Genomic DNA, 18891 nt, shown 5'->3' with positions numbered 1-18891 from the left:
ACTATCACACCACATAGGTAGCAATCTTTTTTTTTTTTTTTTTTTTTTTTTGAATTTAACAGAGCAGATGTCACTGTCTACTTATCTTTGTAACATAAAGTGAAACATGGAGAAGTCAATGGCTTATCTAAAAAATGGACAGAAATAAAGCAAGAATATATAATTGTTTAGACTCTGGGTTCCTAGGTCAAAATTTCGACAAATGTTTTCTCGCCTTACCAGGGGATTTATGTTCCATTGTGAGTAATAAAATTAAAACACACACATACACACACACGTGATATAAACAAACTGGGGTTTTACTTTTTCCACAAAACCAGTTAGGTGTTTGTTAGCAAGCACCAGATCAGCAAATCGTAACTCTTACGTCTGAAGTCTCTGAGGTTCTGCGGATGTCTCAGGTTCTGGGAGAGGAGGATGTTGTCGTAGTAACTTGAAAGTGATTTATCGGCCGGGCGCGGTGGCTCACGCCTGTAATCCCAGCACTTTGGGAGGCTGAGACGGGCGGATCACGAGGTCAGGAGATCGAGACCATCCTGGCTCACACTGTGAAACCCCGTCGCTACTAAAAATACAAAAAATTAGTCGGGCGCGGTGGCGGGTGCCTGTAGTCCCAGCTACTCGGGAGGCTGAGGCAGGAGAATGGCATAAACCCGGGAGGCGGAGCTTGCAGTGAGTGGAGACCGCGCCACTGCACTCCAGCCTGGGAGACAGAGCGAGACTCCGTCTCAAAAGAAAGAAAATGATTTATCACAATGCATTCCTAAGAAAAAACGGGTAGGTGAATGGGAAAGGGAGGCCCAGAAGAGGAAGAGGCAAAGCAAATGAGACGCATCAGATGAAGTCCCACATAGCATAACTCGATCCTGCAAATGAGCTCTGGAGATAAGAAAGTCACACCTCAGACCTTTCCCTTGTGGTCCTTATGGCTGAAAATGGCTACTCCAGACCTGTGTCCATATTCCAGGCATGAAGAAAGGAAGGATCAAGATCAAAGGGACACCACCAGCTGAGCCCACCCCTTCCAAGCTTTCTTGGGAGTTACTTCTAATGATTTTCACTTACATCCCTTGAGCCAGAACTGTGTCCCTTGGCCATGTGTAGTTTCTACAAAGGCTGAGAAATTAATATTTTAAAACTAGGCTCATTACTGGCTACCCCCCAGTTGTAGGTGTGGTATTAATGATGAAGGGGAGACAGATATTAGCAGCTAGCAGTCCCTTTCTTACTGGCATTAAGAACAGATGATGCATTCTAATTAGGAAATTACAGTAAAACCTTAATTAATGGGATTATCTTAATGGGAGCTATTTGTGAACAATATTAGGAGCTGGTAGGGGGTTTTGATAATATAATAAATTATTTTCAAAGACGAGATTAAACAAGCAAACTTTATAACTTTCAGATTAAACCTTAGGGTCAATACTGCTTCAACCCAATCTCACACCAGCTAAATTACAACACTGCCCTGAGAATCCATGTTTAGACTGATCCTTACTTTACCATCTTCCTTCAAGTACTGAAAATATTAAACGCTTCTCAAGATTCTGTACTACTTAATGTGTGTTTATGTCATAGTTTCAATATGCCATTAAACAATTTATACAGTAAGGTATTTAATGTTTTTGATATAATGTCATGAAAAGGACTTTTTTCTTAACCATGAAGCAACTCACATATCTACAAGTCACGGTCATAATGGAATATGTTGTCTGAGTTTCCTTCTTACACTCAGGATAAGTGGAGTTGATTCTACATTTGCCGCAGTCTTCTATTAGAGGGGAGATTTGGCAAAAGAAAGAATTTAAAAGGAGCTGGTACCATTGGTGAAATAGAACCATTCACAGTGAAAGTGGTGATTCACATAATATGAGCCAAGCTTTGGTGAGAGTTATATAATTCTTAATTCTATAATGCCATGTTTTTGATTTCTTTTTTCTTTCCAGGAGCAAGATTAAACATGTGTTTTAAACAAGGACTATTTTCTCATATAAAACTAGACTGTGCTTCTTCCATTAAAACAAAATTAAAAAGTAGAAGAAAAGGTTTGCTGAGCTGAGATGTAATTTTCAGGGGGCTGTTGGGGTAACTTAGTCATCTACCGAAACTCCAGCAGGTGAAAAAACTGGATTGGACTTGCAAGAACCTACCTCCCTATATCTAGGTCCAAATTTCATTCTTCATTATCTGAAATTGGCAAAACCTGGGCCCAAACTTCAGCAGCCCTTTCTTCAGTAGACAACTGAAGCCTGAAGTGTCTGACTTCGTGGTTTTTGAAGAGGTCAGAAAAACTGAACCTCTTCTTCCTATAGTGAGAAACGGACCTTGAACCATAGAACCTGATGGATTAAACTTTGGAAGGAGGCGCTGTGAATACCAAGTTGAAGCTGGGAGAGGAGGATGTAGTCATAGTAACTTGAAAGTGATTTATCACGAGGTATTCTTAAGAAAAAATGGGTGAGAGGGGGAAGGAAGGCCCCAGAACAGGAAGAAGCAAAGCAAGTGAGAGGCATCAGATGAAGTCCCACACAGCATAACTCGATCCTTCAAATGAGCTCTGGAGATAAGAAAGTCACACCTCAGAATTATCCTGATCAGGCATGGAGGACTTGGCATCTCTGGTGGACTGCCCTGTGGAGAACATAAATTCCTAAACACTTTAGCTCCCTAGATGTGCAAATAAAGTGGGTTTTGATAGTCAAGGGCAGCTCTCCAACAAAAAATTGCAGGTCCCTTCTGTCTTCTGGGAATAATTACACATTGACAATCCAGCCGGGCATGGTGGCTCATGCCTATAATCCTACTATTTTGGGAAGCTGAGGCAGGCGGATTGCCTGAGCTCAGGAGTTCCAGACAACCCTGGACAGCACGATGAAACCACACCTCTACTTAAAAAAAAAAAAAAAAAAAAAAAAAAAGAGTGCTGGACATGGTGCCACACACCTGTAGTCCGAGCTACTCAGGAGTCTGAGGCAGGAGAATCGCTTGAACTTGGGACACAGAGGCTACAGTGAGCCGAGATCGCGCCACTGCCCTCTAGCCTGGGTGACAGAGGGAGACTGTCTAAAATAAACAATGAAAACAACCCCCCCCCCCCGCCAGACACACACACACACATTGACAATCCACTTGGATAAAAGTGGAAAAGGGATCTGAGGAGGTCAGAGTGTAATTGTACTGACGGCTTCTGTTGCAGAGGTCCACATGGGACAATCTTTTCCTCAAAGTCTGAGCAGGTAAAAGCCTCCTTCCCTTTTTGTTTATTGGGTAAAGTGTTAAAGAGCATTTTTCACCCAGCTGCTTTCTACATGGTGTAGCTCTGTGAAAAATGATTCATCTCCTAAGTTAAAGAATGAGGTATATTTTAATTTCTTCAGATAATCTTGGTGGGGATAGGAAAGATATTAAAGAGGTCAGGACTGGCTTGAAGGACCTGAAGAGCTCCGCCCAGGAAAATGGCCATGGATTCCTAAGCATAGTCATCATTGTTTCTGTAACTACAGAGTGACAGCTGTTAAGAGGAAGCTCTGGCATCCCAGGCAGCAGGTCTCAGTTTTGTGAATTCTGTGCCCACTCTGTCAGTTAGCAAGGGACATAATCTATCAGGACAAAAAAAGTTGACACATCTGGTTGTCATTGAATGCATTGCTGACACAAGATTGATGTTTATTTCAGGCAAGTTTTTTTTTTTTTTTTTTTTGACCCCTTCCATACTCTTCACTCCTTCAGTGTATCTTCTGATCACCCAAAACATAGGTGGTGACACCTTCCCAAGCAGCCATTTCTTTAATCAGATTAGAGGGACTGAAGCAAGGGTCCATTAAGAGTAGCACTAAAATTGAGTTGGGGAATCTATTGTTGAAACGGTTCCGTAAATGTATACATATTACTCTTGAAAGCAGCCTGTCGGCCTGTGCCACCTGCACCCAAAGGTTGGAAGTTCGGCAGCTCAGCAGGCACCGAACAGATGGAGAAACACAGTTAGAGCTGCCACGTCTGTACTGCTAGCTCATCCTAGGGATCATGTGCCCATGGCCCTGTCCTGAAGCCACAGGAGTCGCTGATCTACTCTGAGTATCAAGAGTATCTTTAATACATGGTTTTGCAGAATTTATCATTTTTTAAAAATTTTCCTTCCATGAGATTCAATTTGTGACCTTGTTAGGATCCAGAAAACAATATCCCAAAATGAAGACCTCAGAAGCAGCCTCAGAAGTAAAATTTTCTCTCTGACTTTCCCCTGCTCTCTTGTCTCTCAGTTCCATTCTCCCCCAAGACTAGCAATAGGACCTGGAATCCCTCTTCCCCAAAGTTGGTTATAGAAACCAGGACTTCTTTTCTCCAAAGCCAGTCATAAAACCTAAAACTGACTCTACCTTTCCCTACACATTTCTGTGTAAAAACTGACCATGAAGAAATTATCTGACCTCCCTGAATGGACTGTAGGTCATAGGACCCCCATTCCAAGAGAGTCCCGTCCCACACCTAGGAGGAAGGAGTGCTGCTCAGAGAGACCAAGAAGAATCTAGACAGACAGAACTTGCTGTTTGTCCTCACTCCATCTATCAGTGTTAGCTCATACCCTTTTTGTCCAATCATATTTCTACATGGCTGTCCATATTTTGCTCAGCTTAAGCATAAAAATGGAGTTTCCCCTGCATCTTTGGGTCTTCATTCTGAAGGTTTCCTTGTATACACGTTAAATACATTTATATGCCTTTTTTCCAACTAATCTGTCTTTTGCAAACTGATTTTTCAGCAAATCTTCAGAGAGACAATGAGACCTTTCCTCTTGGCTCCTACAACCTGAAATTTGTAGCAGAGCCCTTTAGGCAACTGGGGTAGAAAAACCAGGAACCACCTATTGATACTAAGACCAAAGAGTTGTGATTAACTTATCACAGTAACCAGCAATATTAAAATGAGGGAGAGCAGAACCACCTATTGGAATATAACACATAACTACTTTATGCTTTACACAGTGATTATCTGGTGGGAAGAACGTATCATGAAAAACAATGATCCAGCCCCTCCAACCCATCCAGAAAAGTATGTGTTAAAATAGTTACCCATTGATAAGGGCATTTCAAACCTATGAATAAAACTTCTTAGAATTCAATCTGTTGAATTTCTTGTGCCCATCTTTGCCCGTGAAGCCAAGTAGGTTTTTATCCATCATGTAAGGTAAACAGTGGTTGAAACTTATTCATATTAACATTTTACCTGTACATAATTCATCTAGGTAAGATTGAGCTGCTCTTTTTGATTAGATAGCTCTTTCCATATTTTGATCTTGATAAATAGGACAGCTTTCAATATAGTGTTGAGTTAATTAAAAATAGAGTGAAGACAAACAGGCAGAGCACAGAGGACTTTGAGAGCAGGGAAACTACTTTATAAGATGCCATAATGGCGATGCATATCATTATACGCTTATCCAAACCACAGAACGTGCAACACCAAGGGTGAACCCTAATGCCAACGACGGACTTTGAATGATAATTATATATCAAAGTACATTCATAACTGTAAAAATGCACCATTGTTGTGAGGGATGTTGATAATGGGGGAGGCTGTGCAAGTGTTCGGGCAGGGGATATATGGGAAATCTGTGTACTTTTCACTCAATTTTTCTGTGAACTTAAAACTACTCAAAAAATAAAGTTTAATTAAAAATTTATAAATATATAGTGAATACATAGGATCCTAGTTATTTTTAGCATCTGTTTGTTTTATGGGTTGAGAGAGTATATCCTGGGGTCACCCAGAGGCCCTTGAGGAAGTGATCCTTCAGTTGTAGAAGGTAGCTTAATGTTTTTGTTATCGTAAATTTGGTACCTAAATTTGGAAAAAGAAGTATAAAAATGATAGGCCTTTATTAAGAAATTGAATATATATGTAATTGAATATATATATGTAAATGAGTTGTCAGAAGACAACCATCGTTATGTTGAGAAATGGTCATAAGTTATAGATACCTGAAGATAAGAAATGATTATTGTTTTGATTAATTTATTTAATCAGAAAGGAAAGATTTTCATATAAACCTAGGATAAGTTACTCTATTAATTATAAGAAACTTCAGTTGTTTTGGAAATGAGGAACTTTTATTTTTAAAAATGATCATTTTGGTAATGAGTTTAGCAGTTTTCCATAAATTTAATCATATACTTAGGATGCAGTATCCCATTCCTAGAAAAATAAAAAATACATGCCCACCAAAAGACTTGCATGTAAATATCCATAGCAGCTTCAATCAAAATAGCCCCAAAATGTAATGCAAATGAATCTCAAAACCATTATGCCATGCAAGAGAAGCCAGGCACAAAAGGCTACATATGATACAAACCCAAGTATATAAAATTTTTAAAAAGACTAATCAAACCTACAGTGGCAACAACTGATCAGTGGTTATCTAGTACCAGGGTGGTAAGGAGAATTACTGCAAAGGGGCATAAGGAACCATCTGGAAATCATCAACATTTTCATCTTGATTGTGATAATGATTACACAGTTGTATATATTTGTCAAAATTTATCAAACTATACATTTCAAAATGTTCCATATTTTGTGTATGTAAATTATACCTTAGTAAAAAATTCTGAGTTTGATAAAGATCATCAAAAAGACACACAGGCCAGGCGTGGTGTCTTATGCTTATAATCTCAGCATTTTGGTAGGCCAAGAGAAGAGGGTTGCTTGAGGCCAGGAGTTCAAGACCAGCTTTAGCAATATCATGAGACATCATCTCTACAAAAAAATTAAAAATTAGCTGGGTATGGTGGTGAACCTGTAACCCCAGCTACTCAGGAGGCTGAGGTGGGAAGATCACTTGAGCTCAGAGTTTTAGACTGCAGTGAGCTATGATCAAGCCACTGCACCTTAGCCTGGGCAACACACGGAAATCCTGCCTCTAAAAATAAAAATAAAATAAATTTAAAAAGACACACAAGTATTAGAAGGCTTTTGAATGTGAGTATATCAGGGGAAGAGTAGATTCCATGATATGTAATTGATGATTTTTACTAGCTATGTTAATATCTGACCGAATACTACAAGATGAATTTTCAATTGGTTACAAGCTTTCTTTGTTTAATAATTTCAATATTCCTTTACACAAATATATATTTATATGAAAAATTTAAGACCTTTAATTTTAGCTTCAATATATATTAACCTAATCAGAGAATGGCTTTACCACATTGAACGTACCATCTTAATTGGTGCTTTATAAGGCACAAAATTGTTGTATATAGACAAGAACATTTCATCAGAGAGGTGACATTTAAATTTTTACTCAGACAGTGCAAGTGGAAAAAAAAAATCCCAGATGATTTGCAGAATTGTCTAAAGTCCACAAAAACCAATCTTTAAGAAGACAGTAATTATAATTCAAGTAGTTACATATGTGTACATTCTCATAACCTTGAATACTGTATGGAAATAATGATAATTTATCTGACTTCAAAACAGACTTGGAAATTTAGGAAGTGAAAGATAAAGTTACTTTCAATAAAAAATACCCAATCTTATATAAAGTGCTAAATTTATATTTTATTCCTCATTGTGATAAAATTAGAAGACACCTTGCTAAATTTTAAGACAAAGTTATCAAACCCACCTAATATATCAAGGGATTTACCTCAATTCAGAGGTGTATTACATATACTAGGACTTTATAATAATTTTGCATTTATTTGTTTTATGTGTATTAGAAGCTTTCATTAGTGCGTTTTTATGGCCAGTTGTTGCTGGCTGATACCATTTGCATTTCTTTGTTTCTTATCTAGTAATTTTTCATTGTCAACACAGCTTGACTTTTCCTGAGCTGGTAGGGAGATTTTTCTTAAAAGGCCAGTGTACTTAAAGCATTAACAATTCAATTTCTTCCTTCTCTTCTTTAAATTTAAGATGCTGTATTCTAATTTGTTAATATCCTTCAGAGTTAGACAAAGGTATACTAGAGCTATGCTCAGAAAATATTTTAAATTATAGCATCAGACTAATCTTATCAAAATCTTGGACAAGTGGGAAATATTTGGGGTTTGAACCTCACATAGGGATCTTTGTCTGGGTGCCATGCTACTAAGGTAGAGATTTCTAGTTTATTCTCAGAGGGGGTAACTCTCAATATCTTTCAAGAGAAAATCAAGAAAAGGCCAGGTTATATAGATGCCATTTAATTTTTTAGGAAGGTGATCATTGATAAGAGGTCTTCAGACTTCAGATAAACCCTGTGATTCCATCTGCATTCACATTCCATCATCCTTCAAGTTTATCCACAACCTGATAGACAAGCCAAGCCAAGCCCTGTGCTCTGCAAACCATGTCAAACCATTTCAGTTTGTAAAAAATATTTGCCTACGCTTTCTCCCCTTTAATGGAAGATGTGTGTGTTTGTCTTGGGGTGTGGAAATATGACAGATTCTTATGATCAGCAAATGTCTAAACATGTCCCTTAAAAAAATCTAGTTACAAATTGAGAGGGGTTTTAATTAGAAACAGACCATTCATTGTAATTCTTTTCCCTCTGTAAAGAGTGAAGAGGCTTTTCTTACAGACACACACAGAACAGCATCAGAAAAATCCGCTTTTACAAAAGCCAGTATACAAGGGAATGGTATGCAAGTGCTGGGGATTTGTTGAAAACTCAGCTCACAATAAGCAGATTAATTGGAGAAAAGGCATACAAATGTATTTAATGAGAATATCCGGGAGCCTTCAGAATGAAGACTCAAAGATGCAAGGGAAATTGTTCGTTTATGGGCTTAGGTTTAACAACATTTGGACAGCCATGTAAAAATATGATTGAGAAAAAAGGGTATAATCTAATGCTGATAGTCTGCGGGGGGAAACACAGCAAGGTCTGTCTGTCTAGATTCCTGGCCTCTCTGAACAGCACTCCTTCTTTCTGGATGTGGAGCAGGACCCTCTCTGGAATGGGTTTTTTTCACAACTTTTATTTTAAGTTCAGGGGTACATGTGTAGGATACGCAGGTTTGTTACATAGGTAAACTTGTGCCTTGGTGATTTACTACACAGATCGTCCCATCACCCAGGTATTAAGTCCAGCATTCATTAGCTATTCTTCCAGATGATCTCCCTCTCCCTACCCCACCATAGGTGCCCAGTGTGTTTTGGTACCCCCTCCCCACACGTGTCCATGTGATCACATCAGCCAGCTTCCACTTATAAGTGAAAACATACTTACAGTGTTTGGTTTCCTGTTCCTGTGTTAGCCTCTCGGGAATAATGGCTTCCAACTCCATCCATATTCCTACAAAGGATATGATCTGATTCCTTTTTATGACTGCATAGTATTCCATGGTGTATACGTACCACATTTTCCTTATTCAGTCTATCATTGATGGGCATTTAGGTTGATTATATGACTTCTGTTATTGTAAATAATGCTGCAATGAACATATGTGTGCATGTATCTTTGTAACAACCATTTATGTACAATGGGATTCTTATGCCTACTGTCAAACAAGGTAGGTCAGATAATTTCTTTATAGCCAATTTTTACACAGAAAGGTGAGGGAAAAGAAATGATTTTAGGTTTTATGACTGGCTTTGGAATAAAGGAGTTCTGGTTTCTATGACTCACTCACCTTGGGGAAGAGGGATTCCAGGTTCTATGGGTAGCCTTGGGGGAAAATAGGACTTGAGAGACAAGAGTGTATAACAAAGTGAGAGAAAAACTTTTGCCTCTGAGGCCTTCACTTTGAGGTATTCTTTTCTGCATCCTAACACAAGCAACCCCCCACAGACGAGATAATTTGAGACAAGCCATTTGAAGGTGCTTTCTGTATTCCCCCATTCTCCCTTCCCACCAAGAAAAAGATCAATGATGTATGATGTGACTTGGAGAGATTTTCTCCACCAAATGTTTAGACTGGGTTGTGGTCTCATAAAATAACTGCTCCCTTGAAACAGTTGTAAAAGCAGAGGAAGGCCAGAGTTGATGGAAATTTTGTAAAATCCTGCAGACATACAACATGGAATCAACCTCTTAGCACTTAACACTGGTGGAGAGAAAACAGATGGCCACTAATTAATGACAGAACTAATTCAGATCAGTCACGAACCAGAGATAAACCAGTCAACCACACAGTTGTGAACCAGAAATAATCCAGGAATGAACTCAGCGAGATTCTGACATTACTGTCCGTGACAGCTCATTCAGACAACCAATTAGAGTGGTCCCACGAAGATACCAGCACCACACCTGGGTGACTTGGACAGCTGAATACTCATGGACAGAAAACTGTTAACACAAATCAAAATCCAAACCAAAACCTTATGACAATTTTGGTCACAGAGTAAGGTCCTCCCCTACTCCCACCCTATAATAAAAACAATGCATGGCACTGCTTTAGTTTTTCGCAGCAATGATACTCCAAGAATGAAGGTAGAAAGCTGCATCTATAGTTGAAATTATCTTAATAAATAAAAAATAGGGTCTTCCTGCTGTTCATGGTGCATTCAGGAAACAGGGCTTTAGGAGGTGCTTTTATTCTGGCTCCTGGTACAACCAACCGGGATGCCTTGCTTATTTGTAACTACCATTCTCCTGCAGGCTCCTGTGATTATCAACCCTTCTCAGAATGCAAGATGTTCAGAAACAGAAATCTCTTCCAGCCAAGCTGTGGAACAGGCTCTTTGTAAACAGGCTCTTTGTCAACAGGGTGAAGCTGCTAAGGACAACATGTCAGTTTCACTCTTTCTTGATGGCTTTATTTTAGTATTTTAGTTACACTGCTATCAGTACATGTGACATGTATTTAATAAAATGCTCCTAAAACGTATTTAATAAAATGCTCCTAAAACTAGTAATAAAATGATTATGTCTATAAATTTTCCCACAAATCAAGAAAAGTATTCACTTTTTTTTTTCAAAAAGAAAAAAGCACATCTCTCTTTCTCCTTCTGTCTTCTCTATTTGCATTTCACCTTCCAAGGTGCTCTTGAAAGGAAGGGCCAGCCAAGGAGAGGGACAGGTGGGCATGTTCTCCTACAGCTAGTGATGATTATCCTGAGTCATATGGGACATTTATTTCACGTTTTCTTTGGGTATAAAACTGCCTGCTTCCTGCTGATCCTGTGCTGAAAGGGTTAATGTGCAGCGAAGGCAAAGTTAACAAGGGACATGCCATAAATGGCTCCAGCTGTGTATAATTAACTGTAATACTGCAGAGTAAATGACTTTTATTGGCAACCATGTCATAACTTCATTAAAAGTCATATTTACAGCCCTCTCATATGAAATGAGTCCTCCTGTATTCTGGAATTTAATGAGCATTCATTTTCACCTTGTTCAATTATCTTCAAATCTCCCCGCTCCCCGAAACCCTCTTCCTCTCCCTAGTGTGGGAAGCATGAAGCCAAAATACAATAGGAATGCAATTAGCACCTGGCAGAGGGCGCCTCTTCTAGGGAGCATTTCCCAAACCACAATAAAACTGTTTCTCCTTGTTTTCAATTATAAATAGGTAACTTCCTTACACAAAAACATTAAGTAACAATCATAAAAACGTCACATTGATTTGACGGAAAGCTTTAGAAGGTTAGGCTTCTGAAAAGAGGTCATGTCTAAGCTAATCACGAACTAAGTCCAAATCTGTAAAGTGTAAATGCACTGTGAATAATGACCTCAGAGAAGAGGACAGAAAATGAAGCGAACAACAGATTTTTAATCAAATCTTTTCCATTGCAGCCCCTGTAATCTGAGAGTACGTATCTTACATTTTTTTCTCCTCGAGTGGTGTATCTAATTAAATGTCTCTCTCTCCAGTTCTACTTCCTTTCACTCCCCTCTTTTCATCTCTTCGCTCACGTTTCAAGGGAAATATCTTGTCTGACCCATGAAGTGATCTAGGAACTCAGTCTCATGATCTCCAACTCCGCTTTCATTCAATCTCAGATGCCTTCTTAGGGTTTTTGGACATACAGGGAAATTTTGAGTGTGGAAGTACAGGATCAAGAGTTGCTTGTCTTTACTTTTTTCTTTGTTTTAGAAGGAGGGTCTCACTCTGTCATGCAGGTTGTAGCGCATTTGTACGATCATGGCTCACTGCAGCCTCAGACTCCTAAGTTCAAGTGATCCTCCTGCCTTGGCCTCCCAAAGTGCTGGAATTACAGGCATGAGACACTGTGTTGGCTAAGAGTAGTTTTTTCTTTGTGAAAGTTCCAGTTGATGTACTCTGGTTCAAAGCGAAACTATACTGTCTATATGCATATTAGGAAGAGCATGCTCAGGGGACCCAGGCAGGATTGTATTTTCATCCCCACCACCCACTAGCTGCAGAACTTTGGAACATTTAGCTTAACCTTCCTGAAGATCATTTTCATATAAATAGGATTAATCACCATTTTTATGGGGTTATTAGTCTTAAATTAAATAATGTGTCTGCCATTGTGTTCCAAAGAGAAGACATTGAATCAGTGCTTTTTCCACCATCAAAATAGAATGTTTGACATTAATGTGTTGGGCTCCAGATGAACTGAGAACTACTCTTGACAAAGGAAGCATGGTGATTGACAAGCCAGAATCTGTAAAACAGATCTGTCCACCATAAAAGGATGCCATGAAAGGTAATGATGCCTAACTCAGTCTGGAAGGCAGTGAGAAAAATGATAGTCATGGCCAGCCTTGGACATGAGGCCATCTCACCTCCCAGACACCCAGTAGTCTAAGGGTCTGAGCAGGGAGTATGGGGAGGGGATCAGTGCTGGAAAACCATTTAAGCAGAGCCAGCACTTACATTTGAGAATGTAAAATGCCCTTGGAAGGTGGCATCATTTTAAACATAATGCCACACGCCAGGGAATACTTTCTGCTGCCAAGCTTGCCGTCTTCAGCATATTCTTCCATAGGCTGTTCTCAGCCCTGCTGCTTTATCTGATTTTAGGCTGACCCTTTATAATGAGCACTTTGGGCTGGAGGTATTGTTTAGGAACACTGTTTCCATCATTCATTTGGGGTTTTAATGAAACTTAGAAATGCCATGAGTAGGAGCAGCCTCTAATGGAATTTTCTTTTCTTTCTGTTTTTCTTAAATGGAAGATCAAGTTTGCTTATAGAGGTTTAACTGGGTTGCAACCAGCATTTAAACATTAAGAACAAAGAATAAAGTAAAGCGGGTAGAATGGAAAATAAAGTACAATCATATGGAAAAGCATAGACTCATAAAATGTTAAATGCACTCTGTGTGTGTGTGTGTGTGTGTGTGTGTGTGTGTGTGTGTATAACGCTGCAAAATATGGCCCCAGAATTTGAAAATCACCAATATAATGGTTAGCACTCAATTATCACTAGTCTTGGGGTAAGTTGCCCTGCACTACTGTTATTGTCTTATTGCAGTTTGCTCCTCAAAGTACTATTTATCTTCTACTTCCTCAATTGGGACAAGGGGGTCTATTTTAAATTAAGCAAGAAGATAGTTGTCTCCTTGTGGATCATTTGAGCTGCTACAGCTAATCAGTCCCAACCTCTTTCAGCATAAAGAAGCAATCATTTGATCAAATTTAATAAAAATCTCAAATACAAAAATTTGCATTTAGATGCAATGTGCTACATACAGTGTGTTCCTAACAAGATAATTAATCAGGAGCATGCAGGGTGGTATTTGATCGCTCTTTCACCAAGTGTTCCAGGACAGCGTATTTCAAATGTTTTGAAATGGGGGGCCTCAGGAGAGTTCCACGGTGAATGTCACAGATATATTCTGACTCAATCTTTAGTGTAAGTAAGGGGACTAGAGAGAAGCAATGCTGAGGATAAGGGAAGATTTTAGGGGGAGATGCCTCCTGGAAGGGGTTATTGCATTGTTGACTCCTGGCCCAGACTTATACCTCGTTAAAATAATATTTTTTCTAGTATCTCTGATCTAGCATCTTTCTTGCTCTGTGGTTTCCACTGCCCCTTTTCCCAGAGGCTGAATTGTAGGAGTGAGGCAATTATATATAATGTGTGAATTCTGTTTAAAAGTAGACTCCAGGAAGAGCAAAGGGAACAAACAAGAGAGCTATGGATGATGGCAGATCCCTACCGGACACTAGATTTTAAGATCCCCCGTCTGGCACACTGTTGAAGCAGGCAAATAGACCTTACGTGGAAACTGTAAGATGCCCTTGCACATGTCCAAACAGATAGCTGGCCAGCAGAGGCATCTGCTCTGACTTCAGGCAGGGAAGGGGAGGCCAGGGAGAATGTCCTCTGGAATCCTGGACAGTTTTTGAAGACCTTCGTGACTTTCCACTGCGGAGAGGTCACCTCCCTCACTTGTCTCCTCTTTCCTTCTTGACTTCTTGATTTTAAAGAATCAATTTGTTGGAAAAGAAAGGGAGGCAAACATATACACAGAGTTTTTTTTTTTTCCCAGAATTTTTTTTAAGGAAAGATAAAGGGAAATGGGTTAAAAAAAAAAAAAAAAAAAAAAAAAGGGCAAGATAGAGAAATCAAAAGGGGAGGAGGAAGGGAACAAAAAAGAGAAAAAGACAAAGTTCAAAAATTAAAACCCAGTTTTACATTGTGTCTCACTACTTTCTTCTTCATGCTCTCTCTCTCTCTCTCTCTCTCTCTCTCTATATATATATATATATATAATTACAGCTATACAGATAGACAGGTATAGATATAGACATATATTTGCAACTTATTGAAAATGTAGGAGAATGTCCAATTATTTGGATGTGAGAAGTACTGTAATTAAACAATGAATGCTCACTGCTACAGCCTTTTCTCTTTTCTTCAAAGAATATAAAGAAATAATAAAATGAGAAGATCCTGCCCTGTTCCACCTGTGGGTTCCACATATTAGGGTATTTAGGGCCAATTTCCTCCCCTGGATTTCCTCCATCAAGACAATCTATGGTCAGGCTTGTTCTTTGATGACATTTCCAGAGGCTCTAACTAAAGTTGACAGATGTCTGTTTTCATAACCAAGACAATTGCCTTCAACATGTTCATTACATTTTAACAAATTATTGGAAGTGCACTGTCTCTGTTGATCGAGAGAAGGTGAGGCAGTCCCCCAAAGGAAGTATTTGCTTCAATATGTCCAATGCTTTGTATAGTTGCTGCAAAGTCTGTGGACAAAATGCCTGTTTGAATCCCAACCCTGCTGAGTAAGCTGTGCAATTTTGTGCAAGTTATTTCCCATTTGCTTCATTTTCTGGCCAAAAGAGAAGAGATAATCATTATACCTATCTCATAGGGCTGTTGTGAGGATTAAATGAGTTAATTCATGTAGCACAGCTAGAAGGGTACAGATTTTTAATAGTTAGCTTTTATATGATGAGGCAGATGAAGAAGAGACAAAGCTTTACCCCAAAAAGACAGAGACAGTATAAAACAATATAAAATATGGAGCAAACAGAGGTCTTGGACTCTTAGATCCAGAAGCCCATTCATTTGCAATCTGAATTTCCTTTGGAAAAGGAAGGATGATTCAGAGGTTGGAATCAGAAAAAACAATGTGATGGTTAAGTTTATATATCAACTGGCTAGACCATGCTATCTAGTTTTTTTGTTGTTGTTGTTGTTGTTCTTGTTGTTTTTTCGTCAAATACCAGCCTAGAAGAAGCTGCGAAGCCTAGAAGCCTTGAGTAAGGCATAGTGCCTTCCAGAGTGTGGGTGGGCTTTTTCCAATCAATTGGAGTCCTTAAGAAAAAAAAATTGAGGTCCCCCACAAAAAGAAGGCATTCCATAGACTCAAGACCACAATATCAATTCTTCCCAGGACCCTTTCTTCAATGGTGAAGGCTTGGGGTCTAGGGGTGCCTTAGGCCGCATGGCCTATATCTTGCATTAGGACAACAGGTCCCAAGACCTCTTGCAATTCTGCTGTTAAGGGGCTTGTATTCAGTGTACTTCGCTGCTGTAAGTAAGCACCCCACTTGGCTAAGGTGAGTATCTGTGCTCTCCCAGTCCAGGGAATTGTTACTCATGAACGCACCCATCCTGCTATTAAGTTATCCACACGACTGCAGTCTGTCCTGTCACACTCTCACAAGCCTAAAGGGTGGCATATATAGCTGCTAGCTGTTTCTCTATCAAGGAATACTGGAGCTCAGATCCCTTCTATAGTTGGGACCCAAAGCCCACTGGCATTCTCAAGCACTCCATGTGCTGCCACAGACCCCAATTGAAACCATCTATGGTCACACGCACATCCAGCTCAAACAGGCACCCCTGGTTAACTACTCATAGGAGCTGTGCCTATGAGTTTATGAGGAGCTGTGCCTACTTCAGACCCCATTTGGCTGCCGGGAAGGTGGTATCAGCTGCAGTATCTTAATTCTAGGCAAGAGAAGCATTGCCACTTCTAAATCTTCGAGAGAATCAAAGGTTAACATAATATCATCAACAAGACCATGATATATGGTGAGGCTATGCACACAGCCCTGCGGCAACACTGTAAAAGTCCATTGTCGCCCATCCCACATGGAGGCGAACTGTTCTTGGCTCTCTGGAGCTATGTCTATGGAGAAAAATGCATTGGCCAAGTCCGCTGCATAATGGTACTGTTCCAGTTCCACCATCAAACGGTCTGTCAAATCCATGATTGACGGTACAGCTGCATGCAAAGGGGGTGTTAAGCTTTATTCAGTTCCCAACAGCCCACTGTCATCTGCCAAATTCCATCAGGCTTTCTAACAGGCCACACTGGAAAACTGTGGGGGCTGTGGGTGCCATGAACTATCTGCACCTTCTCCAGCTCTATCAGACTGAGTGGGGGCCTCTGTTTGAGATGATGGACCCAGGCCTGCATTCACAGCAGCCTCTAATTCCTTTTCCAAACTCTGTAGCTGGCCCTGCAGGTGTCCTGCCTGTGCCTGGAGGTTCCCATTCATGGCAGCTTCTAACTGTTTTTCTGAGTTGTGTAGCTGGGCCTCCAGGTGCCCCACCAGCATCTGGAGGGCCCTTACCCATGCTGCATCTCTCAGGGACTGGGTGTGTACTTCTTGTGGCACAGTCAAAAATGCCCATCCAACTCTGTCAGCAAAAGCTCACTCCTTCTCGGTGCTCTGTGCTTCCAGCTGCTTCAGCACCTTCTCCATGCTTGTGGGGACCCATCTACCACCCCCTAGGTTTCTGCTAGAGCCCATCTGAGCATCACAGCTCAGGATCCTGTTTGTGATGACAATTGTCAGGTTCTAACTGAGGTCTGAGGGGAGTCAGTGGGCAAGTGGTAGGTAGCTGGTAAAACACTCGAGGAATTGTAGACAGTTTCAACATGGCTTTACTCTTTCTGTAGGTGCAACCAAACCTGGGCGCAAGCAAGCCCAGGCAGGAGCTGAGCCATATGTACAGCATTAGCTGGGTAATTATACCTTTCACAGACAATAGTGGCTCTGAGCCAAGAATGAGCTGATATGGGTGATCACCTTATGCGTCTCACATGGTGTGGTTACATAATGTGCAGAGTTGTGCACCTGCGCTCCAAACTCACTGAATCATACCTGATCGGATGTCTGTCTCAGTCTATTGACCACAGCACATTCATTTTCCTTACAGTTTCACAATCACATATGCCAATTATTTAAAGTAAATCTCTACATATACACACATCCTATTGGTTCTGTTTCTCTCGATAACCTTGAGTAATATACCAACTCCCAAGGAATAGGACAGAGCCCAAATCAGGGAATCAGCAACACACGCACAACTCAGTTTCAGAATTGTTATGGTATAGTGACTACTGTGTGACCTCCATTTTCCTGTTTGGAATGAGAGTATCTGTAGGTTTCTCATGCCTGCCCACTATTGTTTGCTTGATGGGTGTGTCAGATATAACTTGTCTCTTTAGTTCACAGGTCTTCAGATGGAGAGGAACCACACTTAAAGACTCACACCTGAAGAGCTTCATCTGCACTTGGACCTGATTTAGATGACCAGACCCTAGGCTTTGGGTTGGTGCTACACTTTAATGAGACTTTGGGATCTCAGAACTGGGAATGAGTGCATTGTTTTTTGTGTCAGAATATAAATAATTCATAGCCAATGTGCTAGTTTTGGGTATTTTTTTCCCAAAAGATCACACTTTCTAATTTGAAAGGTGGGCATCTTGTTCTCCTCATCCAGAGTCTAGTGAAGGCTTGTGACTGCTCAGGTCACTAGGATAGGGTGGGCATAGTGCTTTATGCTTTCCAAGACTGGGTAACAATAGGAAATTAAATTTCTGTTTAGTTTACTTGGAAAACTCACACTTGAAGGCTTGAACTACTCTGTAGCAAATCTGACCATCCTGAAACCACCATGCTCCATAGAGAGACCACATTCTAATTTGCAGTCCTGGCACTGATGCTATCCTGGCCAGAGCACCAAATGTGTGAATAAAGCAGCCTTCATATGATTTCAGCTTTTAGCCTCAGTCGTCTTCAGCCGTCATATACTCCCAGGTAAGTTCCCAGATGTAATGGGGCGGAAATAAACCATTGACAGTGTTTAGAAAACAGTGATAGTCAAGAAATCTTCCCATCCTTTGTGTGACAGGAAGCAACTTAGCACAAAGAACCATCCTCCCCTCATATATTCCAAGATAAAACCCTCTCGATCCCACACCATGACTCCCATAAAACTCGTGGATAACTTCTGTGTTTACCTACTTCTATAAATCCCCAGGCCTCCCTTCTCTTCTCTATGATGGTTCTCATTATTAATATTCCCCCATCCTCATTTTTTGCATTACTCTGAATATGCAAAATTGCATCTTTAATTGCCAGGTGCATTTTGTCTCTTACACTACCCTCACTGAGCTCTTTTCAAACTCGGGCCCACAAAATATATAAGCAAAATAAAATGGTTATTGTTTTAATTTTTTTAGTTAGTTAGTTAGTTTGTTTGTTTATTTATTTATTTATTTATTTATTTATTTATTTATT

This window comes from Macaca nemestrina, chromosome 8, assembly GCF_043159975.1.
Source record: "Macaca nemestrina isolate mMacNem1 chromosome 8, mMacNem.hap1, whole genome shotgun sequence".
NCBI lineage: Eukaryota > Metazoa > Chordata > Mammalia > Primates > Cercopithecidae > Macaca > Macaca nemestrina.
Note: the sequence above shows the minus strand (reverse complement) of the source record.